General features: G+C 44.3%; 1 long non-coding RNA gene across 1 annotated transcript; it reads right to left on the minus strand.

Moving 5' to 3' along the window:
• Positions 1-714: 714 nt before the first annotated feature.
• On the minus strand, positions 715-15,677 carry LOC139040981 (uncharacterized). The gene is made up of 3 exons (XR_011495376.1): positions 15,526-15,677; positions 9,407-9,602; positions 715-1,605 (listed from the first exon to the last, which is right to left on the minus strand). It is a non-coding gene; the product is annotated as an uncharacterized lncRNA (long non-coding RNA).
• Between the last annotated feature and the right edge of the window lie 70 nt (positions 15,678-15,747).

Genomic DNA, 15,747 nt, shown 5'->3' on the forward strand with positions numbered 1-15,747 from the left:
TTCCCAGTTTATGAAAATGAGGATCACGATTCCAGCCTGGCCTCCTCACAGGTGCATGTGAGGATCAAATGAAATAAGGAGTGTGACAGCAATTCATGGACTGACCCTCAGTGCCAAGGCAGTCTCGCGTATGAGGGAGGACCCAGGAGGAGACAGCTGACGCATGCGGACCATCGGTGCAGATACCCTCACCACGGGAAACTCCTGCCCTCTCTGGCCAAGCGAAGGTGCAGATCCATGACAAACAAGCAGTTTCTTGTTGAAGTTCATAAGCATGTCAGTTCCTTGCACTGGAAATTGTCCTGCTACTGGCACTGGCCTGACCTTGCCAGTAATAAATTGGGCATCTTCCTCTACTGCCCTGAACTTTCTGTGGTTTCCTCCTTAGGATGATGTGCCCCTCTTATTTTGTATACCAGTTACGATACTTTCACAAGCAAGTGAAAAAAACTCATCTTGAAATGGCTTAACCTACGAAGAGGTGTATCATCTTGCAGAAAAAGAGATCCAGAGAGAGGGTGGTTCCAGTTTGTTAATTAGTGGGCTAGAAGATGACATCTTTCAGCCTGAGCATCCTTGGCTTGTTTTAGTCAGTTTAGTTCCTGTCATGTTTGCAAGATGGTTGCCCTAGGACATCCAGGAGAAGAAGCCAGACCAATTCTTCCTTTTGCCTATCTTTTTTTTTTTTTTTTAAGATTTTATTTTTTCCTTTTTCTCCCCAAAGCCCCCCGGTACATAGTTGTGTATTCTTCGTTGTGGGTTCCTCTAGTTGTGGCATGTGGGACGCTGCCTCAGCATGGTCTGACGAGCAGTGCCATGTCCGTGCCCAGGATTCGAACCGACGAAACACCGGGCTGCCTGCAGCGGAGCGCGCGAACTTAACCACTCGGCCACGGGGCCAGCCCTCCTTTTGCCTATCTTTTTTAAAGAAAGAGAACATTTCCCAGAAACCTCCAGATGACTTCCCCATATGTCTCACTGACTGGAATTGGGTGGGTGTCAGGCTTACCCCTAAACTCATTACTGACATGCAGAATGAGGTGACCCTGGTTGGTTTAGACAATCGGGATTTCCTGCAGTCCCACAGGGGAGGATAGACTCTGGAAGAAAATCGGAGCCATTGGGCTGGCAATCTGTTGACAGCTGTTGGAATTGAAAAATAATCTTTACATGTAAATTCAACTCTTCGTCTACGGTAACAATGTAGATGTTGAAAGGGAAGGTCCGTTATTATCTTTCTCATCTCAGATGTCTGAGAGACATCAAGAACTTTATGTCAGAAATGAAACTGTAACCACCAAAAGGGATCTTCTCACTGCAAAGACAAGTCAACCATCGAGAGGCAAGGGGGTAGGAGACAAAGGGTCTTTTTATTACAGCTTGCTAGCAAGGGGGGAGATGGTAGACTAGTGTCCCAAAGAACTGTCTTAAAACCACAAAAATTTGCAGCAGTTATACAGGGCAAATGGGCTGAAGGTTGGGGGGCAGAGGTCTTGGAATGTTGACCATCTGGTCTTGTAGTCCTTGAGACTCCAGATCATCCCTTTGTCCTGTCACTGGTGATGGATACCAGCAGAAGTCTTTTTCCCGGAGGTTGTTACATCCCTGGGAAAATTTAGAGAACAAAGTTATTGCCTTATCGGAATAGAGAGGTCTATGTATAAGCCAAGGCTATGAAAATAGCAGAGCATGCATATTTCTGACAAGCAGGTGGACTTATCTAGGCCACATGCAAACTACAGCATTGCTGACAAAGAAAGGGGAGGTGTCTTGTGGATCAGGGTCATTTATAGTCCTAACATGGTTCCTCTCTGTAAGATGGCTTCCTTTATGCTAACCTATAACCATTGGCTGTATTTATCTTAGCTATTTAGGCGGCACTAACAAAACTGCTCATCTTTCCCCTCATACCGGCTCCACCCACAGTCTTCCAGACCATCTTATTTAACAACGACCTTGTGCATTGAGCCAAAACCCTGGAATCATCCTGGACCCCTCTCCTCTTGCACTCAACGTCCTAACCATCAGAAAATCCTATTGGCATTGCCTTCAAAATATATCCAACTTGGGGCCCAGGAAACCAAGTGTGGCAGGAGTTGGAGGCTGTCCTCCTCTCTGCCTCGGCAGGAAACCCAGCCACACTCCAGTACCAGAGACTACAGAGCATCTGGAGGCAGCCCCCAAGGCATGGAATTGGGGGTCCTCATGATGGGCAGGAGCAGAGGGAAATTTCTCAGGTGGCTCTGTGGACTACGGATGGAAACAAGAAGCCAGAGCAGAAGAGGAAGAACGAGGCCATGTGAAGGCTGCAGCTGACATTCTGGTTTGTGGGTACACGTGAGCTGCTACTCTGGGTCTGCCCAGAAATAACTAAGGACACCTGGGGACGGGAAGAAGCGCTAGTTTCCAATAGAGCCGGTGGGGGCTCGTGCCAGGGGGAAAATGCAAACGGCCTTTATTTTGTGGCTACAGGCTGCTGGGCTCTTTGGCGCTACAGTTGGATAACTCCAAATACATATGATGGGGATGATGTTTTGAAAATATTAAACCACTGTATCTTTGTTGCCCTCTTAAATCGTAGTCCCTGGTAGCCTCCCAACTCCAAGTTTGAGCCATGGGCCTCTCAGTCCCAGGAAAGGAGAGGTTGTTCACTCCTAGAATAAGGAAGTAATTGCTTTGAGTTCTGAAGATGATTTTCTTGAGGCCATAGCATGGGGTAACCAGGCATCCTGATTTGCCTAGGACAATCCCATCTACTCTTGTGGGCTTGGCATTATATTAATATTAATCTGTTTAACCACCAAAGGTGTCCCTGTTTGGACAACAAATTACAGTCGCCCCTCTTTAGAAGATAATAGTTTGAGAGGCTGGTCTGGTGGCGTAGTGGTTAAGTTTGCACGTTCCACTTCAGCGGCCCAGGGTTCACGGGATCCCTGGTGCGGACCTATGCATTGCTTATCAAGCCATGTTTTGGCAGGCATCCCACATACAAAATAGAGGAAGACGGGCACAGATGTTAGCTCAGGGCCAGTCTTCCTCAGCAAAAAGAGAAGGATTGGCGGTAGATGTTAGCTCAGGGCTAATCTTCCTCAAAAAAAAAAAAAAAAAGAAGAAGATCACAGTGTGAAAAACTTTTGTTGAGAGAAAATGATTTTCTAAGTTCCTTTAGCGTGCATTAACAAATCAAGAGTCAAGCCTTGTAAAAAGATTATAGAATTTTACTTGAAATCGGGGTAGCAAGAAATCAGGGTAGGGGCTGGCCCGGTGGTGCAGCGGTTAAGTGCGCACATTCCGCTTTGGTGGCCCAGGGTTCGCCGGTTCGATCCCAGGTGTGGACATGGCATTGCTTCATGAGCCATGCTGTGGTAGGCATCCCACATATAAAGGAGAGGAAGATGGGCATGGATGTTAGCTCAGGGCCAGTCTTCCTCAGCAAAAAGAGGAGGGTTGGCAGCAGATGTTAGCTCAGAGCTAATCTTCCTCAAATAAAAAAAAAAAGAAAGAAATCAGGGTAGAAGGTAGACCAGTGGTTCTTAAGTGTGGTTAGCAGACCAGCAGCAGCAGCGACATCTCTAGGAACTTGTTAGAAACGCACATTCTCAGGTTCCACCCCAGACCTCCTGAATCAGCAACTCCAAGGATGGGGCTGCGTCATTTGTGCTTTAACAAGCCCTCCAGGGGGGTTCTGATGCAGCTAAAGTTTGAGATGCTCTGAGGTGGAGAAAGCAAAACACCTTTTCTTCAATATTGTGGGAAGAAAGGGACAAGGAGAGAGCCGCAGAGGAAGTAAGCGGTAAGAGCCACACAGGTCCTCGCTGCCTCTCTCCCTGTGAGTTCTGAGGGTTGAAGGAGAAACAGATGGAAATGGAAGACCTTGCGAACTTTAGGAGCACTGGTGGCACACATACAATAATGGGCAGAGATGGGGAAAGCTTAGAAGATGCTCCATGTGGAGACATTCCAACACGGCACAGGGACAGGCCAGTTGGGTGTGGACAGAGGTGTCAGCGTAGGGAAGTCTGAGGCGCAAAACATGGCCTGTGCCTAGCACCTAGGGCACCCAGAAGTTCCTGTGGACCCCAGTGTTGGGATATAAAAAGGCTGAACTGACGGGTGGACCAGCAGAAGCCTAGGGGCAGCACAAAGAAGAAGGGACTTGGTGACAAGAGGCAAATGGTCAGAACCACACATGACAGGCACTGGACCAGTCACAGTGCAGCTGTCACCAGTCGGGAAACCAACAAGAGCCCTGATGACATCACACGGATGTAAGGCCCCTCCTCCATTGCCACCTGACCTCAGCCAACCAGATGCCCAGGGTCCATCCTGGAGTGGGACAGCAGGAAGGAGAGGACTCAGCACTTATCAGTGACACACCAAATTGTCCACAATCTGAGGAAGGCAGTCTGCAGAAGCACTGTGGGGCTTGGGATGACTAACAACCTCCTCGGGGAAGTGTCTAGCACCTACGATAAAATAATTGAGCGATTTCCTCTTAGACTTTGATGAGATTAAGAGCCAACGTTAAGCAGTTAAGATCTACCTGCACTGTCTTGTCATGAGTCACCTCAATTGTTGACCATCAGCTGGTGTTAAACAGATAATCCTTCACCTGACAGCTCTTTTTTGAACCTAATGTTAACAATATTATCTGGTTGGGGCCGGCCCTGTGGCCGCGTGGTTAAGTTCACGTGCTCCGCTCCGGTGGCCCAGGGTTTCGCCGGTTCAGATTCTGGGCGCAGACATGGCACCAGACACGAGGCCATGTGGAGGCGGTATCCCACATGCCAGAACTAGAAGGGCCCACAACTCAAATATACAACTATATAGTAGGGGGATTTGGGAAGAAAAAGCAGGAAAAAAAAAGACTGGCACCAGTTGTTAGCTCAGGTGCCAATCTTCAAAAAAGAAAGAAAGAAAAAACAATATTATCTGGTCACCTTCACTTCTATCAAAAGTTTTTACCAAAAAGGAGTGTCTGAACTTGCTTTATTAGATTCTTTGTTCCTCTGCAGCAAGTTTAAAATAAAAGTTTATATGTGCTCATAGCAAATTCATATCTGAGAAAGTTGTTTTAACACCTAAAAGAGACTGAGTTAACCTAACGAAGTGGTTTTCAAAATGTGGTCCCTGGAGCAGCAGCATTAGTATCACCTAAGAACTCATTAAGATACAAATCCTTCAGCCACACCCCAGGTCTAAAGAATCAGAAACAGAGGGGGAGGAAGAGACTTTTGGCTACGGCCATGTGAAAAGGTCAGCAAATCCTCTGCCCAGAAACCAACTATAAAGTTAGATAAAATGGAAAAAAAACAACGATGTCAGTGCTCTGGAAATTGACCAAAGGCATACAACAATCTGAGAAGCGTTTATGCTTGAAAAACTGCTGAACTTTGGGTAAGAACATTGGCTGTCTGACCATTCTTGCCCAGGACCGCTTCCATCTCCTGGAGCCCAGTGGGTGTGGTGGTTCTGCCAGGACAAGGCAGGCCACGAGCACTGGCAGCTACGTGCATGGTTGCAGGGGGCTCACTTGATCTGGTGTGGTGAGTGATGCCCACGTCCAGGGGCACTGTCAGTGGAGGTGATGACAGCCTTGCCTTTCAAGAAATACTATACTTCACACTGAAAGTAAGTGACATCGGATGGCAATTTAAATGCACAGGAAGAAATGAAAAGCGTTGGAAATGGTAAATATGTGGGTTAATATAAGAGACTCTATAAATATAATTTCCTCATTTCTTCTCTTCGAGACATGAGTGTATAAAGCAATAATCATAACACTACATTGTTGGGTTTATACCACATTTACATGTAATACATATAACAATGATACAAAGAAGAGGGGAGAGAATTGAGCTAACTTGGAGCAAAGTTTGTATTTTACCAGAATTAAATTAGTATTAATCTCAACTAGGTTTTGAGATGTTAAGATGTTATAATCTACAGAGTAACCACTAATAAAATAAATTTTAAAATAGTAAAAAAAAATTAACAGAGGAATTTAAATGACATACTAAAAAATATTTAACAGAAAAGAAAGCAGTAAAAAAGGAATGGAGAAACAAAGAAGATAGGAGCCACATAGGAAACAAATAGCAAAATGGAAAATGTAAATTCAAACATTATCACATTAAATGTGAATGGTCCAAACATCCCAATCAAAGAACAGAGATGTTGAGCTTAGATAAAAAGGGTAAGATCCAACCATTTGCTGCCTGCAAGAGACACATCTTAGATTCAGAGATACAAATAGGTCGGAAGGAAAAAGATTTACTATGAAAACAATAACCATAAGAGAGTTGAGGTGGCTATCTGGATATCAGCTAAAAAAGACTTCAAGACAAGAAATATTACTAGAGACAAAGAGATGTTTCTTAATGATAAAAAAGTTATTCTATCAGGAATGTATAACAACTATAAACATGTATGTGTCAAATACAGAGTCTCAAAAACACGAAAAAAACCTGAGACTTAAAAGGAAATGTAGACAATACAGTAATAATAGTTGGAGATTTCAATATCCCACTTTCAATAACTGACAGAAAACTAGACAGAAAATCAGCAAGGATACAGAAGACTTAAACGGTTCTATCACCCCAGGCAGTCTAATTGATACACGTGGAATGTTTCACTAAACAACTACAGATACACGTTCATTTCAAATGCGACAGAACATCCTCCAAAACAGATAAAATGCCAGGCCACAAAATAAGTCTCAATACATTTAAAAGGAATGAAATCATACGAACTCTATTCTTTTAATTCACTATGGAATTAAATTAGGACTCAGCAACAGAAGGAAATCGCCAAATATTTGGAAGTGAGGCGCTACACTTTAAAGAAACCCATGGGTCAAAAAAGAAATCACGAGAGAAATTAGAGAATGTTCTGAACTAAAATAAAATGAAAATGTAACATATCAAGTTACGGGTGCAGCTACTGCAAAGCTTAGAGGGAAATTTATAACCCACACTAGAAAAGAAGATCTCAAATCAATGGTCATCCTGCAAAAACAGAAACTAGTTTAAGAGGCAAAGCATTTATTTGGGATCAAAGAACTGCAATTCAGGAAGCACAGATTCAGGTAGAAACCTAAATAGTGTCCTCCTAGGGAGTAAAAGCCAGGGGCTTTTAAAGGCCAAGAAGGGAGGTTGTATTACAAAGAATTTTAATTGGAGTTGGAGGCAGAGAGCTAGTCTCAGTTAAACATTGATTGACTATTGATTCTGTCTTCAGAAGGTCCACAATCCTCAGTCTTTGTGATCAGGACGTCTGTTCTCCTTCAAACTTTTCAAACAATTGCTTGCAAAACAATTGCCATTTTGTTCCAGTCCATAGGTTTGGCCCAGTCCAAGGTTCAAGTGAGCAAGGCAGTTTCTCTAGAAAGGCAGTGCTGATTCCATTTTAAAATGGCTCCATTCTAGTCAATTTTGACACAATAAACAAAGCTTCAATCTTAAGAAACTAGACAAAAGAAAAGCAAGACAAACCCAAGGCAAGCAGAAGGAAAGACATAATAAAGATTAGATTCGGAATCAATGAAATAGAAAATAGAAGAACAACAGAGAAAATCATTGAAACCAAAAGTTGGTTCTTCGAAAAGAGTTAACAAAATTGACAACTGCTTAGTTAGATTGACCAAGAAAATAAGAGCAACACACAAATTACCAAAATCGAGAATGAAAGAGGGGACGCTACAATAAACCCTATAGAAATTAAAAGTCTATAAGGAAATACTATGAACAAACAACTCTATACCAACAAGTTAGACAATTTAGAAGAAATGGACAAATTCCTTGAAAGACATAAACTACCAAAACAGACTCAAGAAGAAATAGAAAATCCGAATAGACTTCCAGTAAGAAATTGAATTAGTAATTAACAATTCTCCCACAAAGAAAAGCCCAAGTCTAGATGGCTTCACTAGTGAATTCTACCAATATACATATATATTTTTTTGGAAGATTGGCCCTGAGCTAACATCTGTGCCCATCTTCCTCTATTTTATATGTGGGATGCCTGCCACAGCATGGCCACAGCGGTGCCAGGTCTGTGCCCAGGATCCAAACTAGGAAACCCTGGGCCACTGAAGCACAGGGCATGAACTTAACCACTACACCACTGGGCCACAAATATTTAAATACAAATAACTCAACTTTCATAAATTCTTTCAGAAAATAGAGGAGGAGGGAATGCTTCTCAACTTATTCAATGAGACTAGTATTATCCTGATACTAAAGACACTACAAGGAAAAAAATTACAGAACAATATCCCCTAACAAAGTATCAACAAATCAAATACAAAGGAATATATATTGGGGCCAGCCCGGTGGTGCAGTGGTTAAATTTGCATGTTCCGCTTCAGTGGCCCGGGGTTCACTGGTTTGGATCCAGGGTGTGGACATGGCACCGCTTGGCAAGCCATGCTGTGGTAGGCGTCCCACATATAAAAGTAGAGGAAGATGGGCACAGATATTAGCTTAGGGCCAGTCTTCCTCAGCAAAAAGAGGGGGACTGGCAGCAGATGTTAGCTCAGGGCTAATCTTCCTCAAAAAAAAAGAAAAAAAAAGAGAAAGGAATATATACTCTGTTCAAGTGGGATTTATTACAGGAATGCAAGGTCGGTTAAACATCTGAAACTCAATGTAATAAACCAGATTAATTGAACAAAGGACAAGAAGCATATGATCATCTCAATAGATGCAGAAGCAGCATTTGACAAAATCTAATACCCTTTCACATCAAAAAGTCTTAACAGACTAGGAATAGATGGAACTTCTTCAGCCTGGATAAAGGGCATCTATGAAAAACCTACAGATAACATCGTACTTAATAGTAAAAGATTGCATTCTTCCCCCAACTATTGGGAACAACCCAAGGATCTCAGCTCTTACCCCTTCTAATCAACATTCCACTGGAGGTTCCAGCCAGTGTTACAAGTCCAAAAAATGGGAGAAGACTCTTATAGACATTTCATCAAAGAAGATATATAAATAGCTAATAAACACAACAACAGATGCTCAACATCATTGGTCATTAGGGAAATGCAAATTAAAACTACAATGAAATACCACTACCCCCTCACTAGAATGGCTATAATTTAAAAGACGAATAATACCAAGTGTTGGTGAGGATGCGGAGAAAGTGGAACCCTCACATGTTGCTGACGGGAATGTAAAGTGATGCAGCCACTTCGAAGAACTATTTGGCAGTTTTTAAAAAGTTAAACAACAGTTAAAAAGTAAACCGAAGAGAAATGAAACTGTATACCCACAGACATGTATACCAATGTCCTGGGCAGAATTATTCACGATATTCAAAACCTGGAAATAATCCCGTATGAGTCTGTTAGGGCTGCTGTAACAAACTGAGTGGCTTAAGTAACAGAAATGGATTGTCTCACAGCTCTGGAGGCTGGAAGTCTGAGATCAAGGCGTCAGCAGGGTCGGTTCATTCTGAGGCTGTGAAGAAGAGTCTGTCCCAGGCCTCTCCCCCAGCCTCTTGGGGTCTGCTGGTCATCTTTGGTGTTCCCTGGCATGTAGAAACATCACTGTGATCTCTGTCTTCACCTTCACAGAGTGTTCGTTCTGTGTGTGTGTCTGTGAACAAATTTCCTCTTTTAATAAGGCTGCTACTCATACTCGAGGAGGGCTCCACCCTACTCCAGTATGATCCCATTGGAACTAATTACATCTGTAACGACCCCACTTCCAAACAAGGTCACGTTCTGAGGTCCTGGGGGTTAGGACTTCAGAATGAATTTTGGAAAGGACACAATTTGAACTTGAACCCATAACAACTCCTAATGTCCTTTAACTTGTGAGTAGAAAAACAACTTGTGGTATATCCATGCAAGGGAGCAGTATTTAGACACAAAAAGGAACTAACTACTGATACACGTTACAACATAGATTCAATACTACAACATTACGCTAAGTGAAAGTAGCCAGATGTAAAAGACTACCTACTGTAGGACTCCATTTATAAGAAATGTCCTTGGGGCTGGCCCCATGGCCGAGTGGTTAGGTTCGCGCGCTCTGCCTCGGTGGCCCAGGGTTTCGCCAGTTCGGATCCTGGGTGTGGACAAGGCACCGCTCATCAAGCCATGCTGAGGCGGTGTCCCATGTGCCACAACTAGAAGGACACACAACTAAAAAACATACAACTATGTACCGGGGGGCTTTGGGGAGAAAAAGGAAAAATAAAATCTTTTTTAAAAAAATTGTTTAAAAAAGAAATGTCCAGAAAAGGCAAATTTACAGAGGAAAAAGCAGATCAGTGGTTGCCTAAGGCTCAGAGTAGGAGAAGAGATTAGGCAAAAACCAACACGAGGAAACTTGTTGGGCTGATGGAAATCTTCTAAAGGTGCATTTTGGTTGCCAACTACATAAATTTACTAAAAAAAAAAAAAATCACTGAAGTGTACACTTACAATGGGTGAATTTTTCTATAGTACATAAATTATATATTAATAAAGCTGGGCTTTTTTAAAAAAAGAAAAAAGCCTCTGGGGCGTGGGGACCAGCAAGCTTTGGTTTCACAAGCCTTCCAGCTGATTCTAACGTTATTAAGGTTTGCTCTAAATCACTGCTCTAAAGAGACTGTCTAAACGAGAGATAACATCATTAGCATATCTAAGTGGCACCGATTCCTACCCACCCAGAGTGGTAAGGATCACGAAGACGAGGATATTCCCTAGAGGGAATAAACAACTGCATTTTCTCTACAAATCTGAATAGCACGGTGTGTTAACTTTGATACAGAGCCCAGACTTAGGGGTGACCCCAAGGCTCAGACTCATGTCCAAGTGGACGCTTCCAGCTCGGCACTTCAAGGTTCCTCCAGCACCCACACGTACCCTGTCCTGAATTAAGCTCTCTGTTCCTAACTTGCTTTCCTCATTCACCCAGTCTCTAAGCCTGAAACCTGGGAGCTAACATGGCCTTCCCCCTCCCTCGCCCTGCACGACTAGTTTGTCACTGAGGCTTGAGCTTCCATTTTCATTATCTCTCCCCTTTTTCCCAGTAACGGCCTTAAGCCAGGGCCTTATCACTCTCTGCCTTCAGACTCACCCCACCCCCTCTCAACCCACCCACTCAGATATCCTAGGCACCATTCTTACATATGAACATAATCATGCCACTCCCTGCTAAACTCCTGTAGAGTTAGAAATTGCTGGGGCCAGCCTTGTGGCCTAGTGGTTAAGTTCAGCGTGCTCTCCTTCGGCGGCCTTGGTTGGGTTGCCGGGCACAGACCTACACCACTTGTTGGTGGCCATGCTGTGGCAGTGACTCATATACAAAAAGCAGACGAAGATTGGCATGGATGTTAGCTCAGGGTGAACCTTCCTCAAGGACAAAAAAAAAAAAAGAGGAAGATTGGCAACAGATGTTAGATCCAGGCAGCTCTTCCTCTTGCTTTTGATCCATATAACAGAAACCTGTTTGTGCTTGTTTAACCAAATACAGGTTTATTTTTCTGATGTGATGAAAAGGGCCAAGGTAAGCAGCCTGTTCCTAATGGACACCACTGTTAGTTTTGCATGTATCTTACAGGAACGTAATGTGCATTTACACTTCAAATATACAGTTTGAACATTTGAACACAATGGGGTCCAAGCACAGTGTTTTTCAGAAAAGCTCCCAGGTGGTCCTACTGTGCAGTCAGGGTTGACAAGCACTACACCTGGCCCAGGTACCTTTGATTTACAGCCGAGCTCTGGAGAAAATTACCCGAGATGACAGAGGGGGCGAGAATGAGCCAGAGCGCAGGCTGGAAGTGCTAAACAGGTAGCGTACAACATGCGTTATTGCCAAGATTGTTAAATACATAGCTGACTCTCAATTAGAGTTTGCAAATTTCTAATCCCAAGCTGTTCACTTCTGCTTACTCACGATCTAAATTCATTTTTATACTTTGCCCTCTCCAGCTTTCAATAATGCCCCAGATACCTCATGATTCTCTGCTATCATCTAACAGCGTTTACTGGCAAGAGCTTTGGGGTTTGAGGATTTCCTACCATTAAATATCTGCAGGTAGGACTAGCTAATACCACTTTTAACTATTTCTAATTTGCTTTCTAGTTATTAGGGCTTTTGTTTCTCAGCATTTAAAAAACCTCTCTCTTTGTACTTTGTTTCTTGTGCATTTCTATTAGTTCTGACATTTTCCTACAATTCATAAAAACATGTTTTTCAAAAGCAAAGGCCTTGGTGATAATCCCTTTGTGATGTGTGAGGTGAAGGAGATTAATAGAAAACTACACATTTACTGAGAAATGGCCTTGGGTCACAGAAGGAAAAATGATTTATGGAAAGAGAAAGATGAAATAAAGGGGAAAAGAGACAAACGAATCCTAAGAAAGGAGGAAGAAGGAATGGAGGTGCGAGACTGAACTTCTGGTCTACCTTCTTGCTCACCTCTTAACTACAGAGGTCCCAAAACACAGATTTCCGTTCTCAGGAAGGCCAGAATGCCACACTCTAAACTGCTTAGTCATCTGCACGCCTGCAATCTGATCTCAGGCATCCAGACCTCCTCACCATTCCTGACAAAATCAGCCCCTCTGGATTACTGTGCCCCATTCTGACTGTCAGATTCCAGCCATGTTCTGGGGCTTCTTCGAGATAAGGACTCTCCATGGGATGGGCCTGGTACAACAGTGAACTTTTCAAAATTACCTGAGTTCTCCAGTCACACCCCAGTTGGAGAGACGTGAACTCTGTCACTAGATTATGGGGCAGGAGCGCCCCCAAGCCATTCGATTACAGGATCTCAAGGTCGACATGAATAGGCTTCTCTTCACTTTTACAGGACAGGGACAAGAGCACAAAGGGAGGCCCTTATACTATGTGTTAGATATTTAAATATTATAAGTCAAGATAACCCAGCCCAATAAAATAGAACCCATCCTCCTGCCTTAACACATATATAGCTTCATGAAGACGTGGAAGGCAGGTTCAAGTTTGGAATGCTTGGACTTCTCTGAGTTCTGTGTAGGAAGGTGGCAGCAGATTGAGAGGCAGCCCTCTGTCCCTGGTCTTTCCTCTTTTCCCTACCCCAGGCTCCAGGCTGCACTGAGAGGGGACTATGGTCAAGCTTAGGTGTGTACTGATGGTGGGAAACAGGCTTGCAGCTATTTGGGCAGGAAATTCCAGGGTCCTGGGTACTCAATGCGTGTTCTCGAACAGTGGTTCTTGATTACAGGCAATTTCGCCTCCCAGGGAACATTTGGTAATGTCTGGAGAAATTCCTGTTGTCAGAGCTTGGAGAGGGGGTGCCGGGGGCATCTAGTAGGCTGAGGACATCCTGCCATGCACAGGCCGGCCCCCCATGACAAGGAGTTATCAGGCCCCACATGTCCATAGTGCCAAGGCCGAGACATCTGCTTTAGGAAGACACAAATACTGTTCAGCTTCACATATTTAAATTCCTTAACCCTGTTCCAGGAGAGGAGGAAGGTTCTGGGTGGCAGCATCTTCTCAGTTCCACAGACTCTTTCTCCCATGGGAGAAGTGGCCAGAGGAGGGACAGAACAGGGTCCTCTATAGTGTGGGACCCCCTTGCCCAGGTGTGAGGGCGGTACTAGGACTGAACCTCAGGGGTCCCCTAATCCCGCAGGACACAAGCCCTTCCACTGACCCCAACAAGGGGCTGTCCAGGCTTTGTCTACATATCTCAAAAGAAGAGACTTCATGTCCCAGGGCCACTCTTTGTATCCGTGGTCAGCCTCAGTGCCAAGCTCTCCCAGTGAACTGAAATCTGACTCTCAACTTCCTGGAACCCAAAGAAACTGCGGCCTTGGGCAAAGGCCTTTTGGCTCTCACTTGCACATTTATGCAACTGTCTAGCACATGCCAGTTATCTGGAGAATACAAGTAAGTTCAACAAGCAAAATCACAAACGTACACTTTTCAGAGGATGATAAAACAATGTGGATTGTGTATCTCTGACAGAGGATGACTCAGAGTAGGAAGGAAGGGAGAGAGGGAAGAAGGAAGAAAGACCAAAAGACAGAAGGACTGGAAAGCACAGCCCAGACATGGCTGCAGCAGCCTCTGTCCTTGCTTCACTCTGGCCTTGAATTAGGCCTCAGTATTCTGCCATCCTCATAACTAAATTGCACGAAGTAAATGGAGCAGAAGTCCCCAGCAGGCAGAGCCCCTTCAGGTGTGCCCCTTTTTGGCCTCTGTCTGGGGCTTCTTTCTCTACACTTCTTTTCAGAACACTTTCCCCATCTCTTCTTTTTTTTTTGTGAGGAAGATTGGCCCTTAGCTAACAACTGTGCCAATCTTCCTCTGTTTTATGTGGGATGCCGCCACAGCACGGCTTGACAAGCAGTGTATAACAGGTCTGCACCCAGGATCTGAAGCTGCGAACCACAGGCCACTCAAGCAGAGTGCATGAACTTAACCACTTCGCCACCCAGCTGGCTTCCTCATCTCCTATTTTGAGTCAAGTGGCTCCAGCTTGCCCCCACCTTGTGGACTTCACTGGGCATGAAAAATACCCAAAAGCCAGAGGTTCCCAAAGTGAGGTCCCAGACCAGCAGCATCACTGGTACCTGGGGACAAGTTAGGAATGCAAATTCTGGGTTCCCACCCAGACCCACAGCGTCAGAAATAACAGCAACCCGCGGTTTAACAAGCCTTCTAGAAGAGTCTAATGCATGCTTCCAGGTGAATTTAACCTCCACTCTGAAAACAGTTCATCCACCTTTGTTATTCAGGCACCGGCTGGGAGGATGGAAGATAAAGATTCCTCTCTCCTCATGCCCCCATCCCACCAAAGTCTATCAAACCATTCTCCCAACAAAAGTGTGTGTGGGGGGGAGGGTTCTCATTCCAAGCCATATTGTTGCAGACAAATGCACGCACATTGCAAACAGAAAAAAAATTCTAAGAGAAGAACATCAGTAAACTTTGAATTTGCACTCCCCAAAAGTACCCACCGTCCCCTGTACATCTTTCTAGAAAGTTCTGAGCACACAGGTAAATATGTTTACACTTTTTTAAAAAACCCACAAAAGTAATTTGTATTGTTTTCTCATTCCATAATACGTTTTTGAAATATCTTCCTTGAAGGATAAGTAGCATTTGGTGTACGGAGGTATCATAAATTATTTACCCTTCTCCTCGACTGTCGTGGCGGTAGAGTCAGACGAAATACGAGAGAGGCATTGAAGTCAATCTATTGACGTTTTGGCATTTTTAGGGTTGTGGCCTTGCCACACAGGAACAATTTGAAAAGAATACAGAATTCTTGTAAGCAAATAAGCAGCTCTATGAGCTAAAGACTAAGAAAATTGCACAGAAGAAAAGGTGAGGGCAAGGATTGAGATATACCGACTTTACACACCCTCAGAAAACCAGAAAGCAAGACAGAAAATGAAAACTACGAAAGCACCCAGCTTGACGCGTCCCAATTTCCAACTAAATGAGACAATGTTGTGACCCAAGGCAGTTATAACTAAAGATATTTCCAGACAGAGTGACTTCAGATCTTCAAGGCGTGCACGTATACCTCATTTTCCCAGTTTCGCCTACTGCGATCCACAGGTTACACCTTTGAGAGAAAAAATGTTTTTTTCCACGCTCAAGGTCTCCGGGCGGTTCACAGCCGCAAGGCGGAGGCAGCCTGCAGCGCCGAGGACAAGGTTCCCCACGTGGCTCCTCGGCCCCGCCCCCGGCCGTTCCCGGCAACTGGCGTCGCGAGGCCTCCGGTAGGGAGGGGAGCGCTGAGCGC

Source organism: Equus asinus, chromosome 18 (genome assembly GCF_041296235.1).
Source record: "Equus asinus isolate D_3611 breed Donkey chromosome 18, EquAss-T2T_v2, whole genome shotgun sequence".
NCBI classification, from domain to species: domain Eukaryota; kingdom Metazoa; phylum Chordata; class Mammalia; order Perissodactyla; family Equidae; genus Equus; species Equus asinus.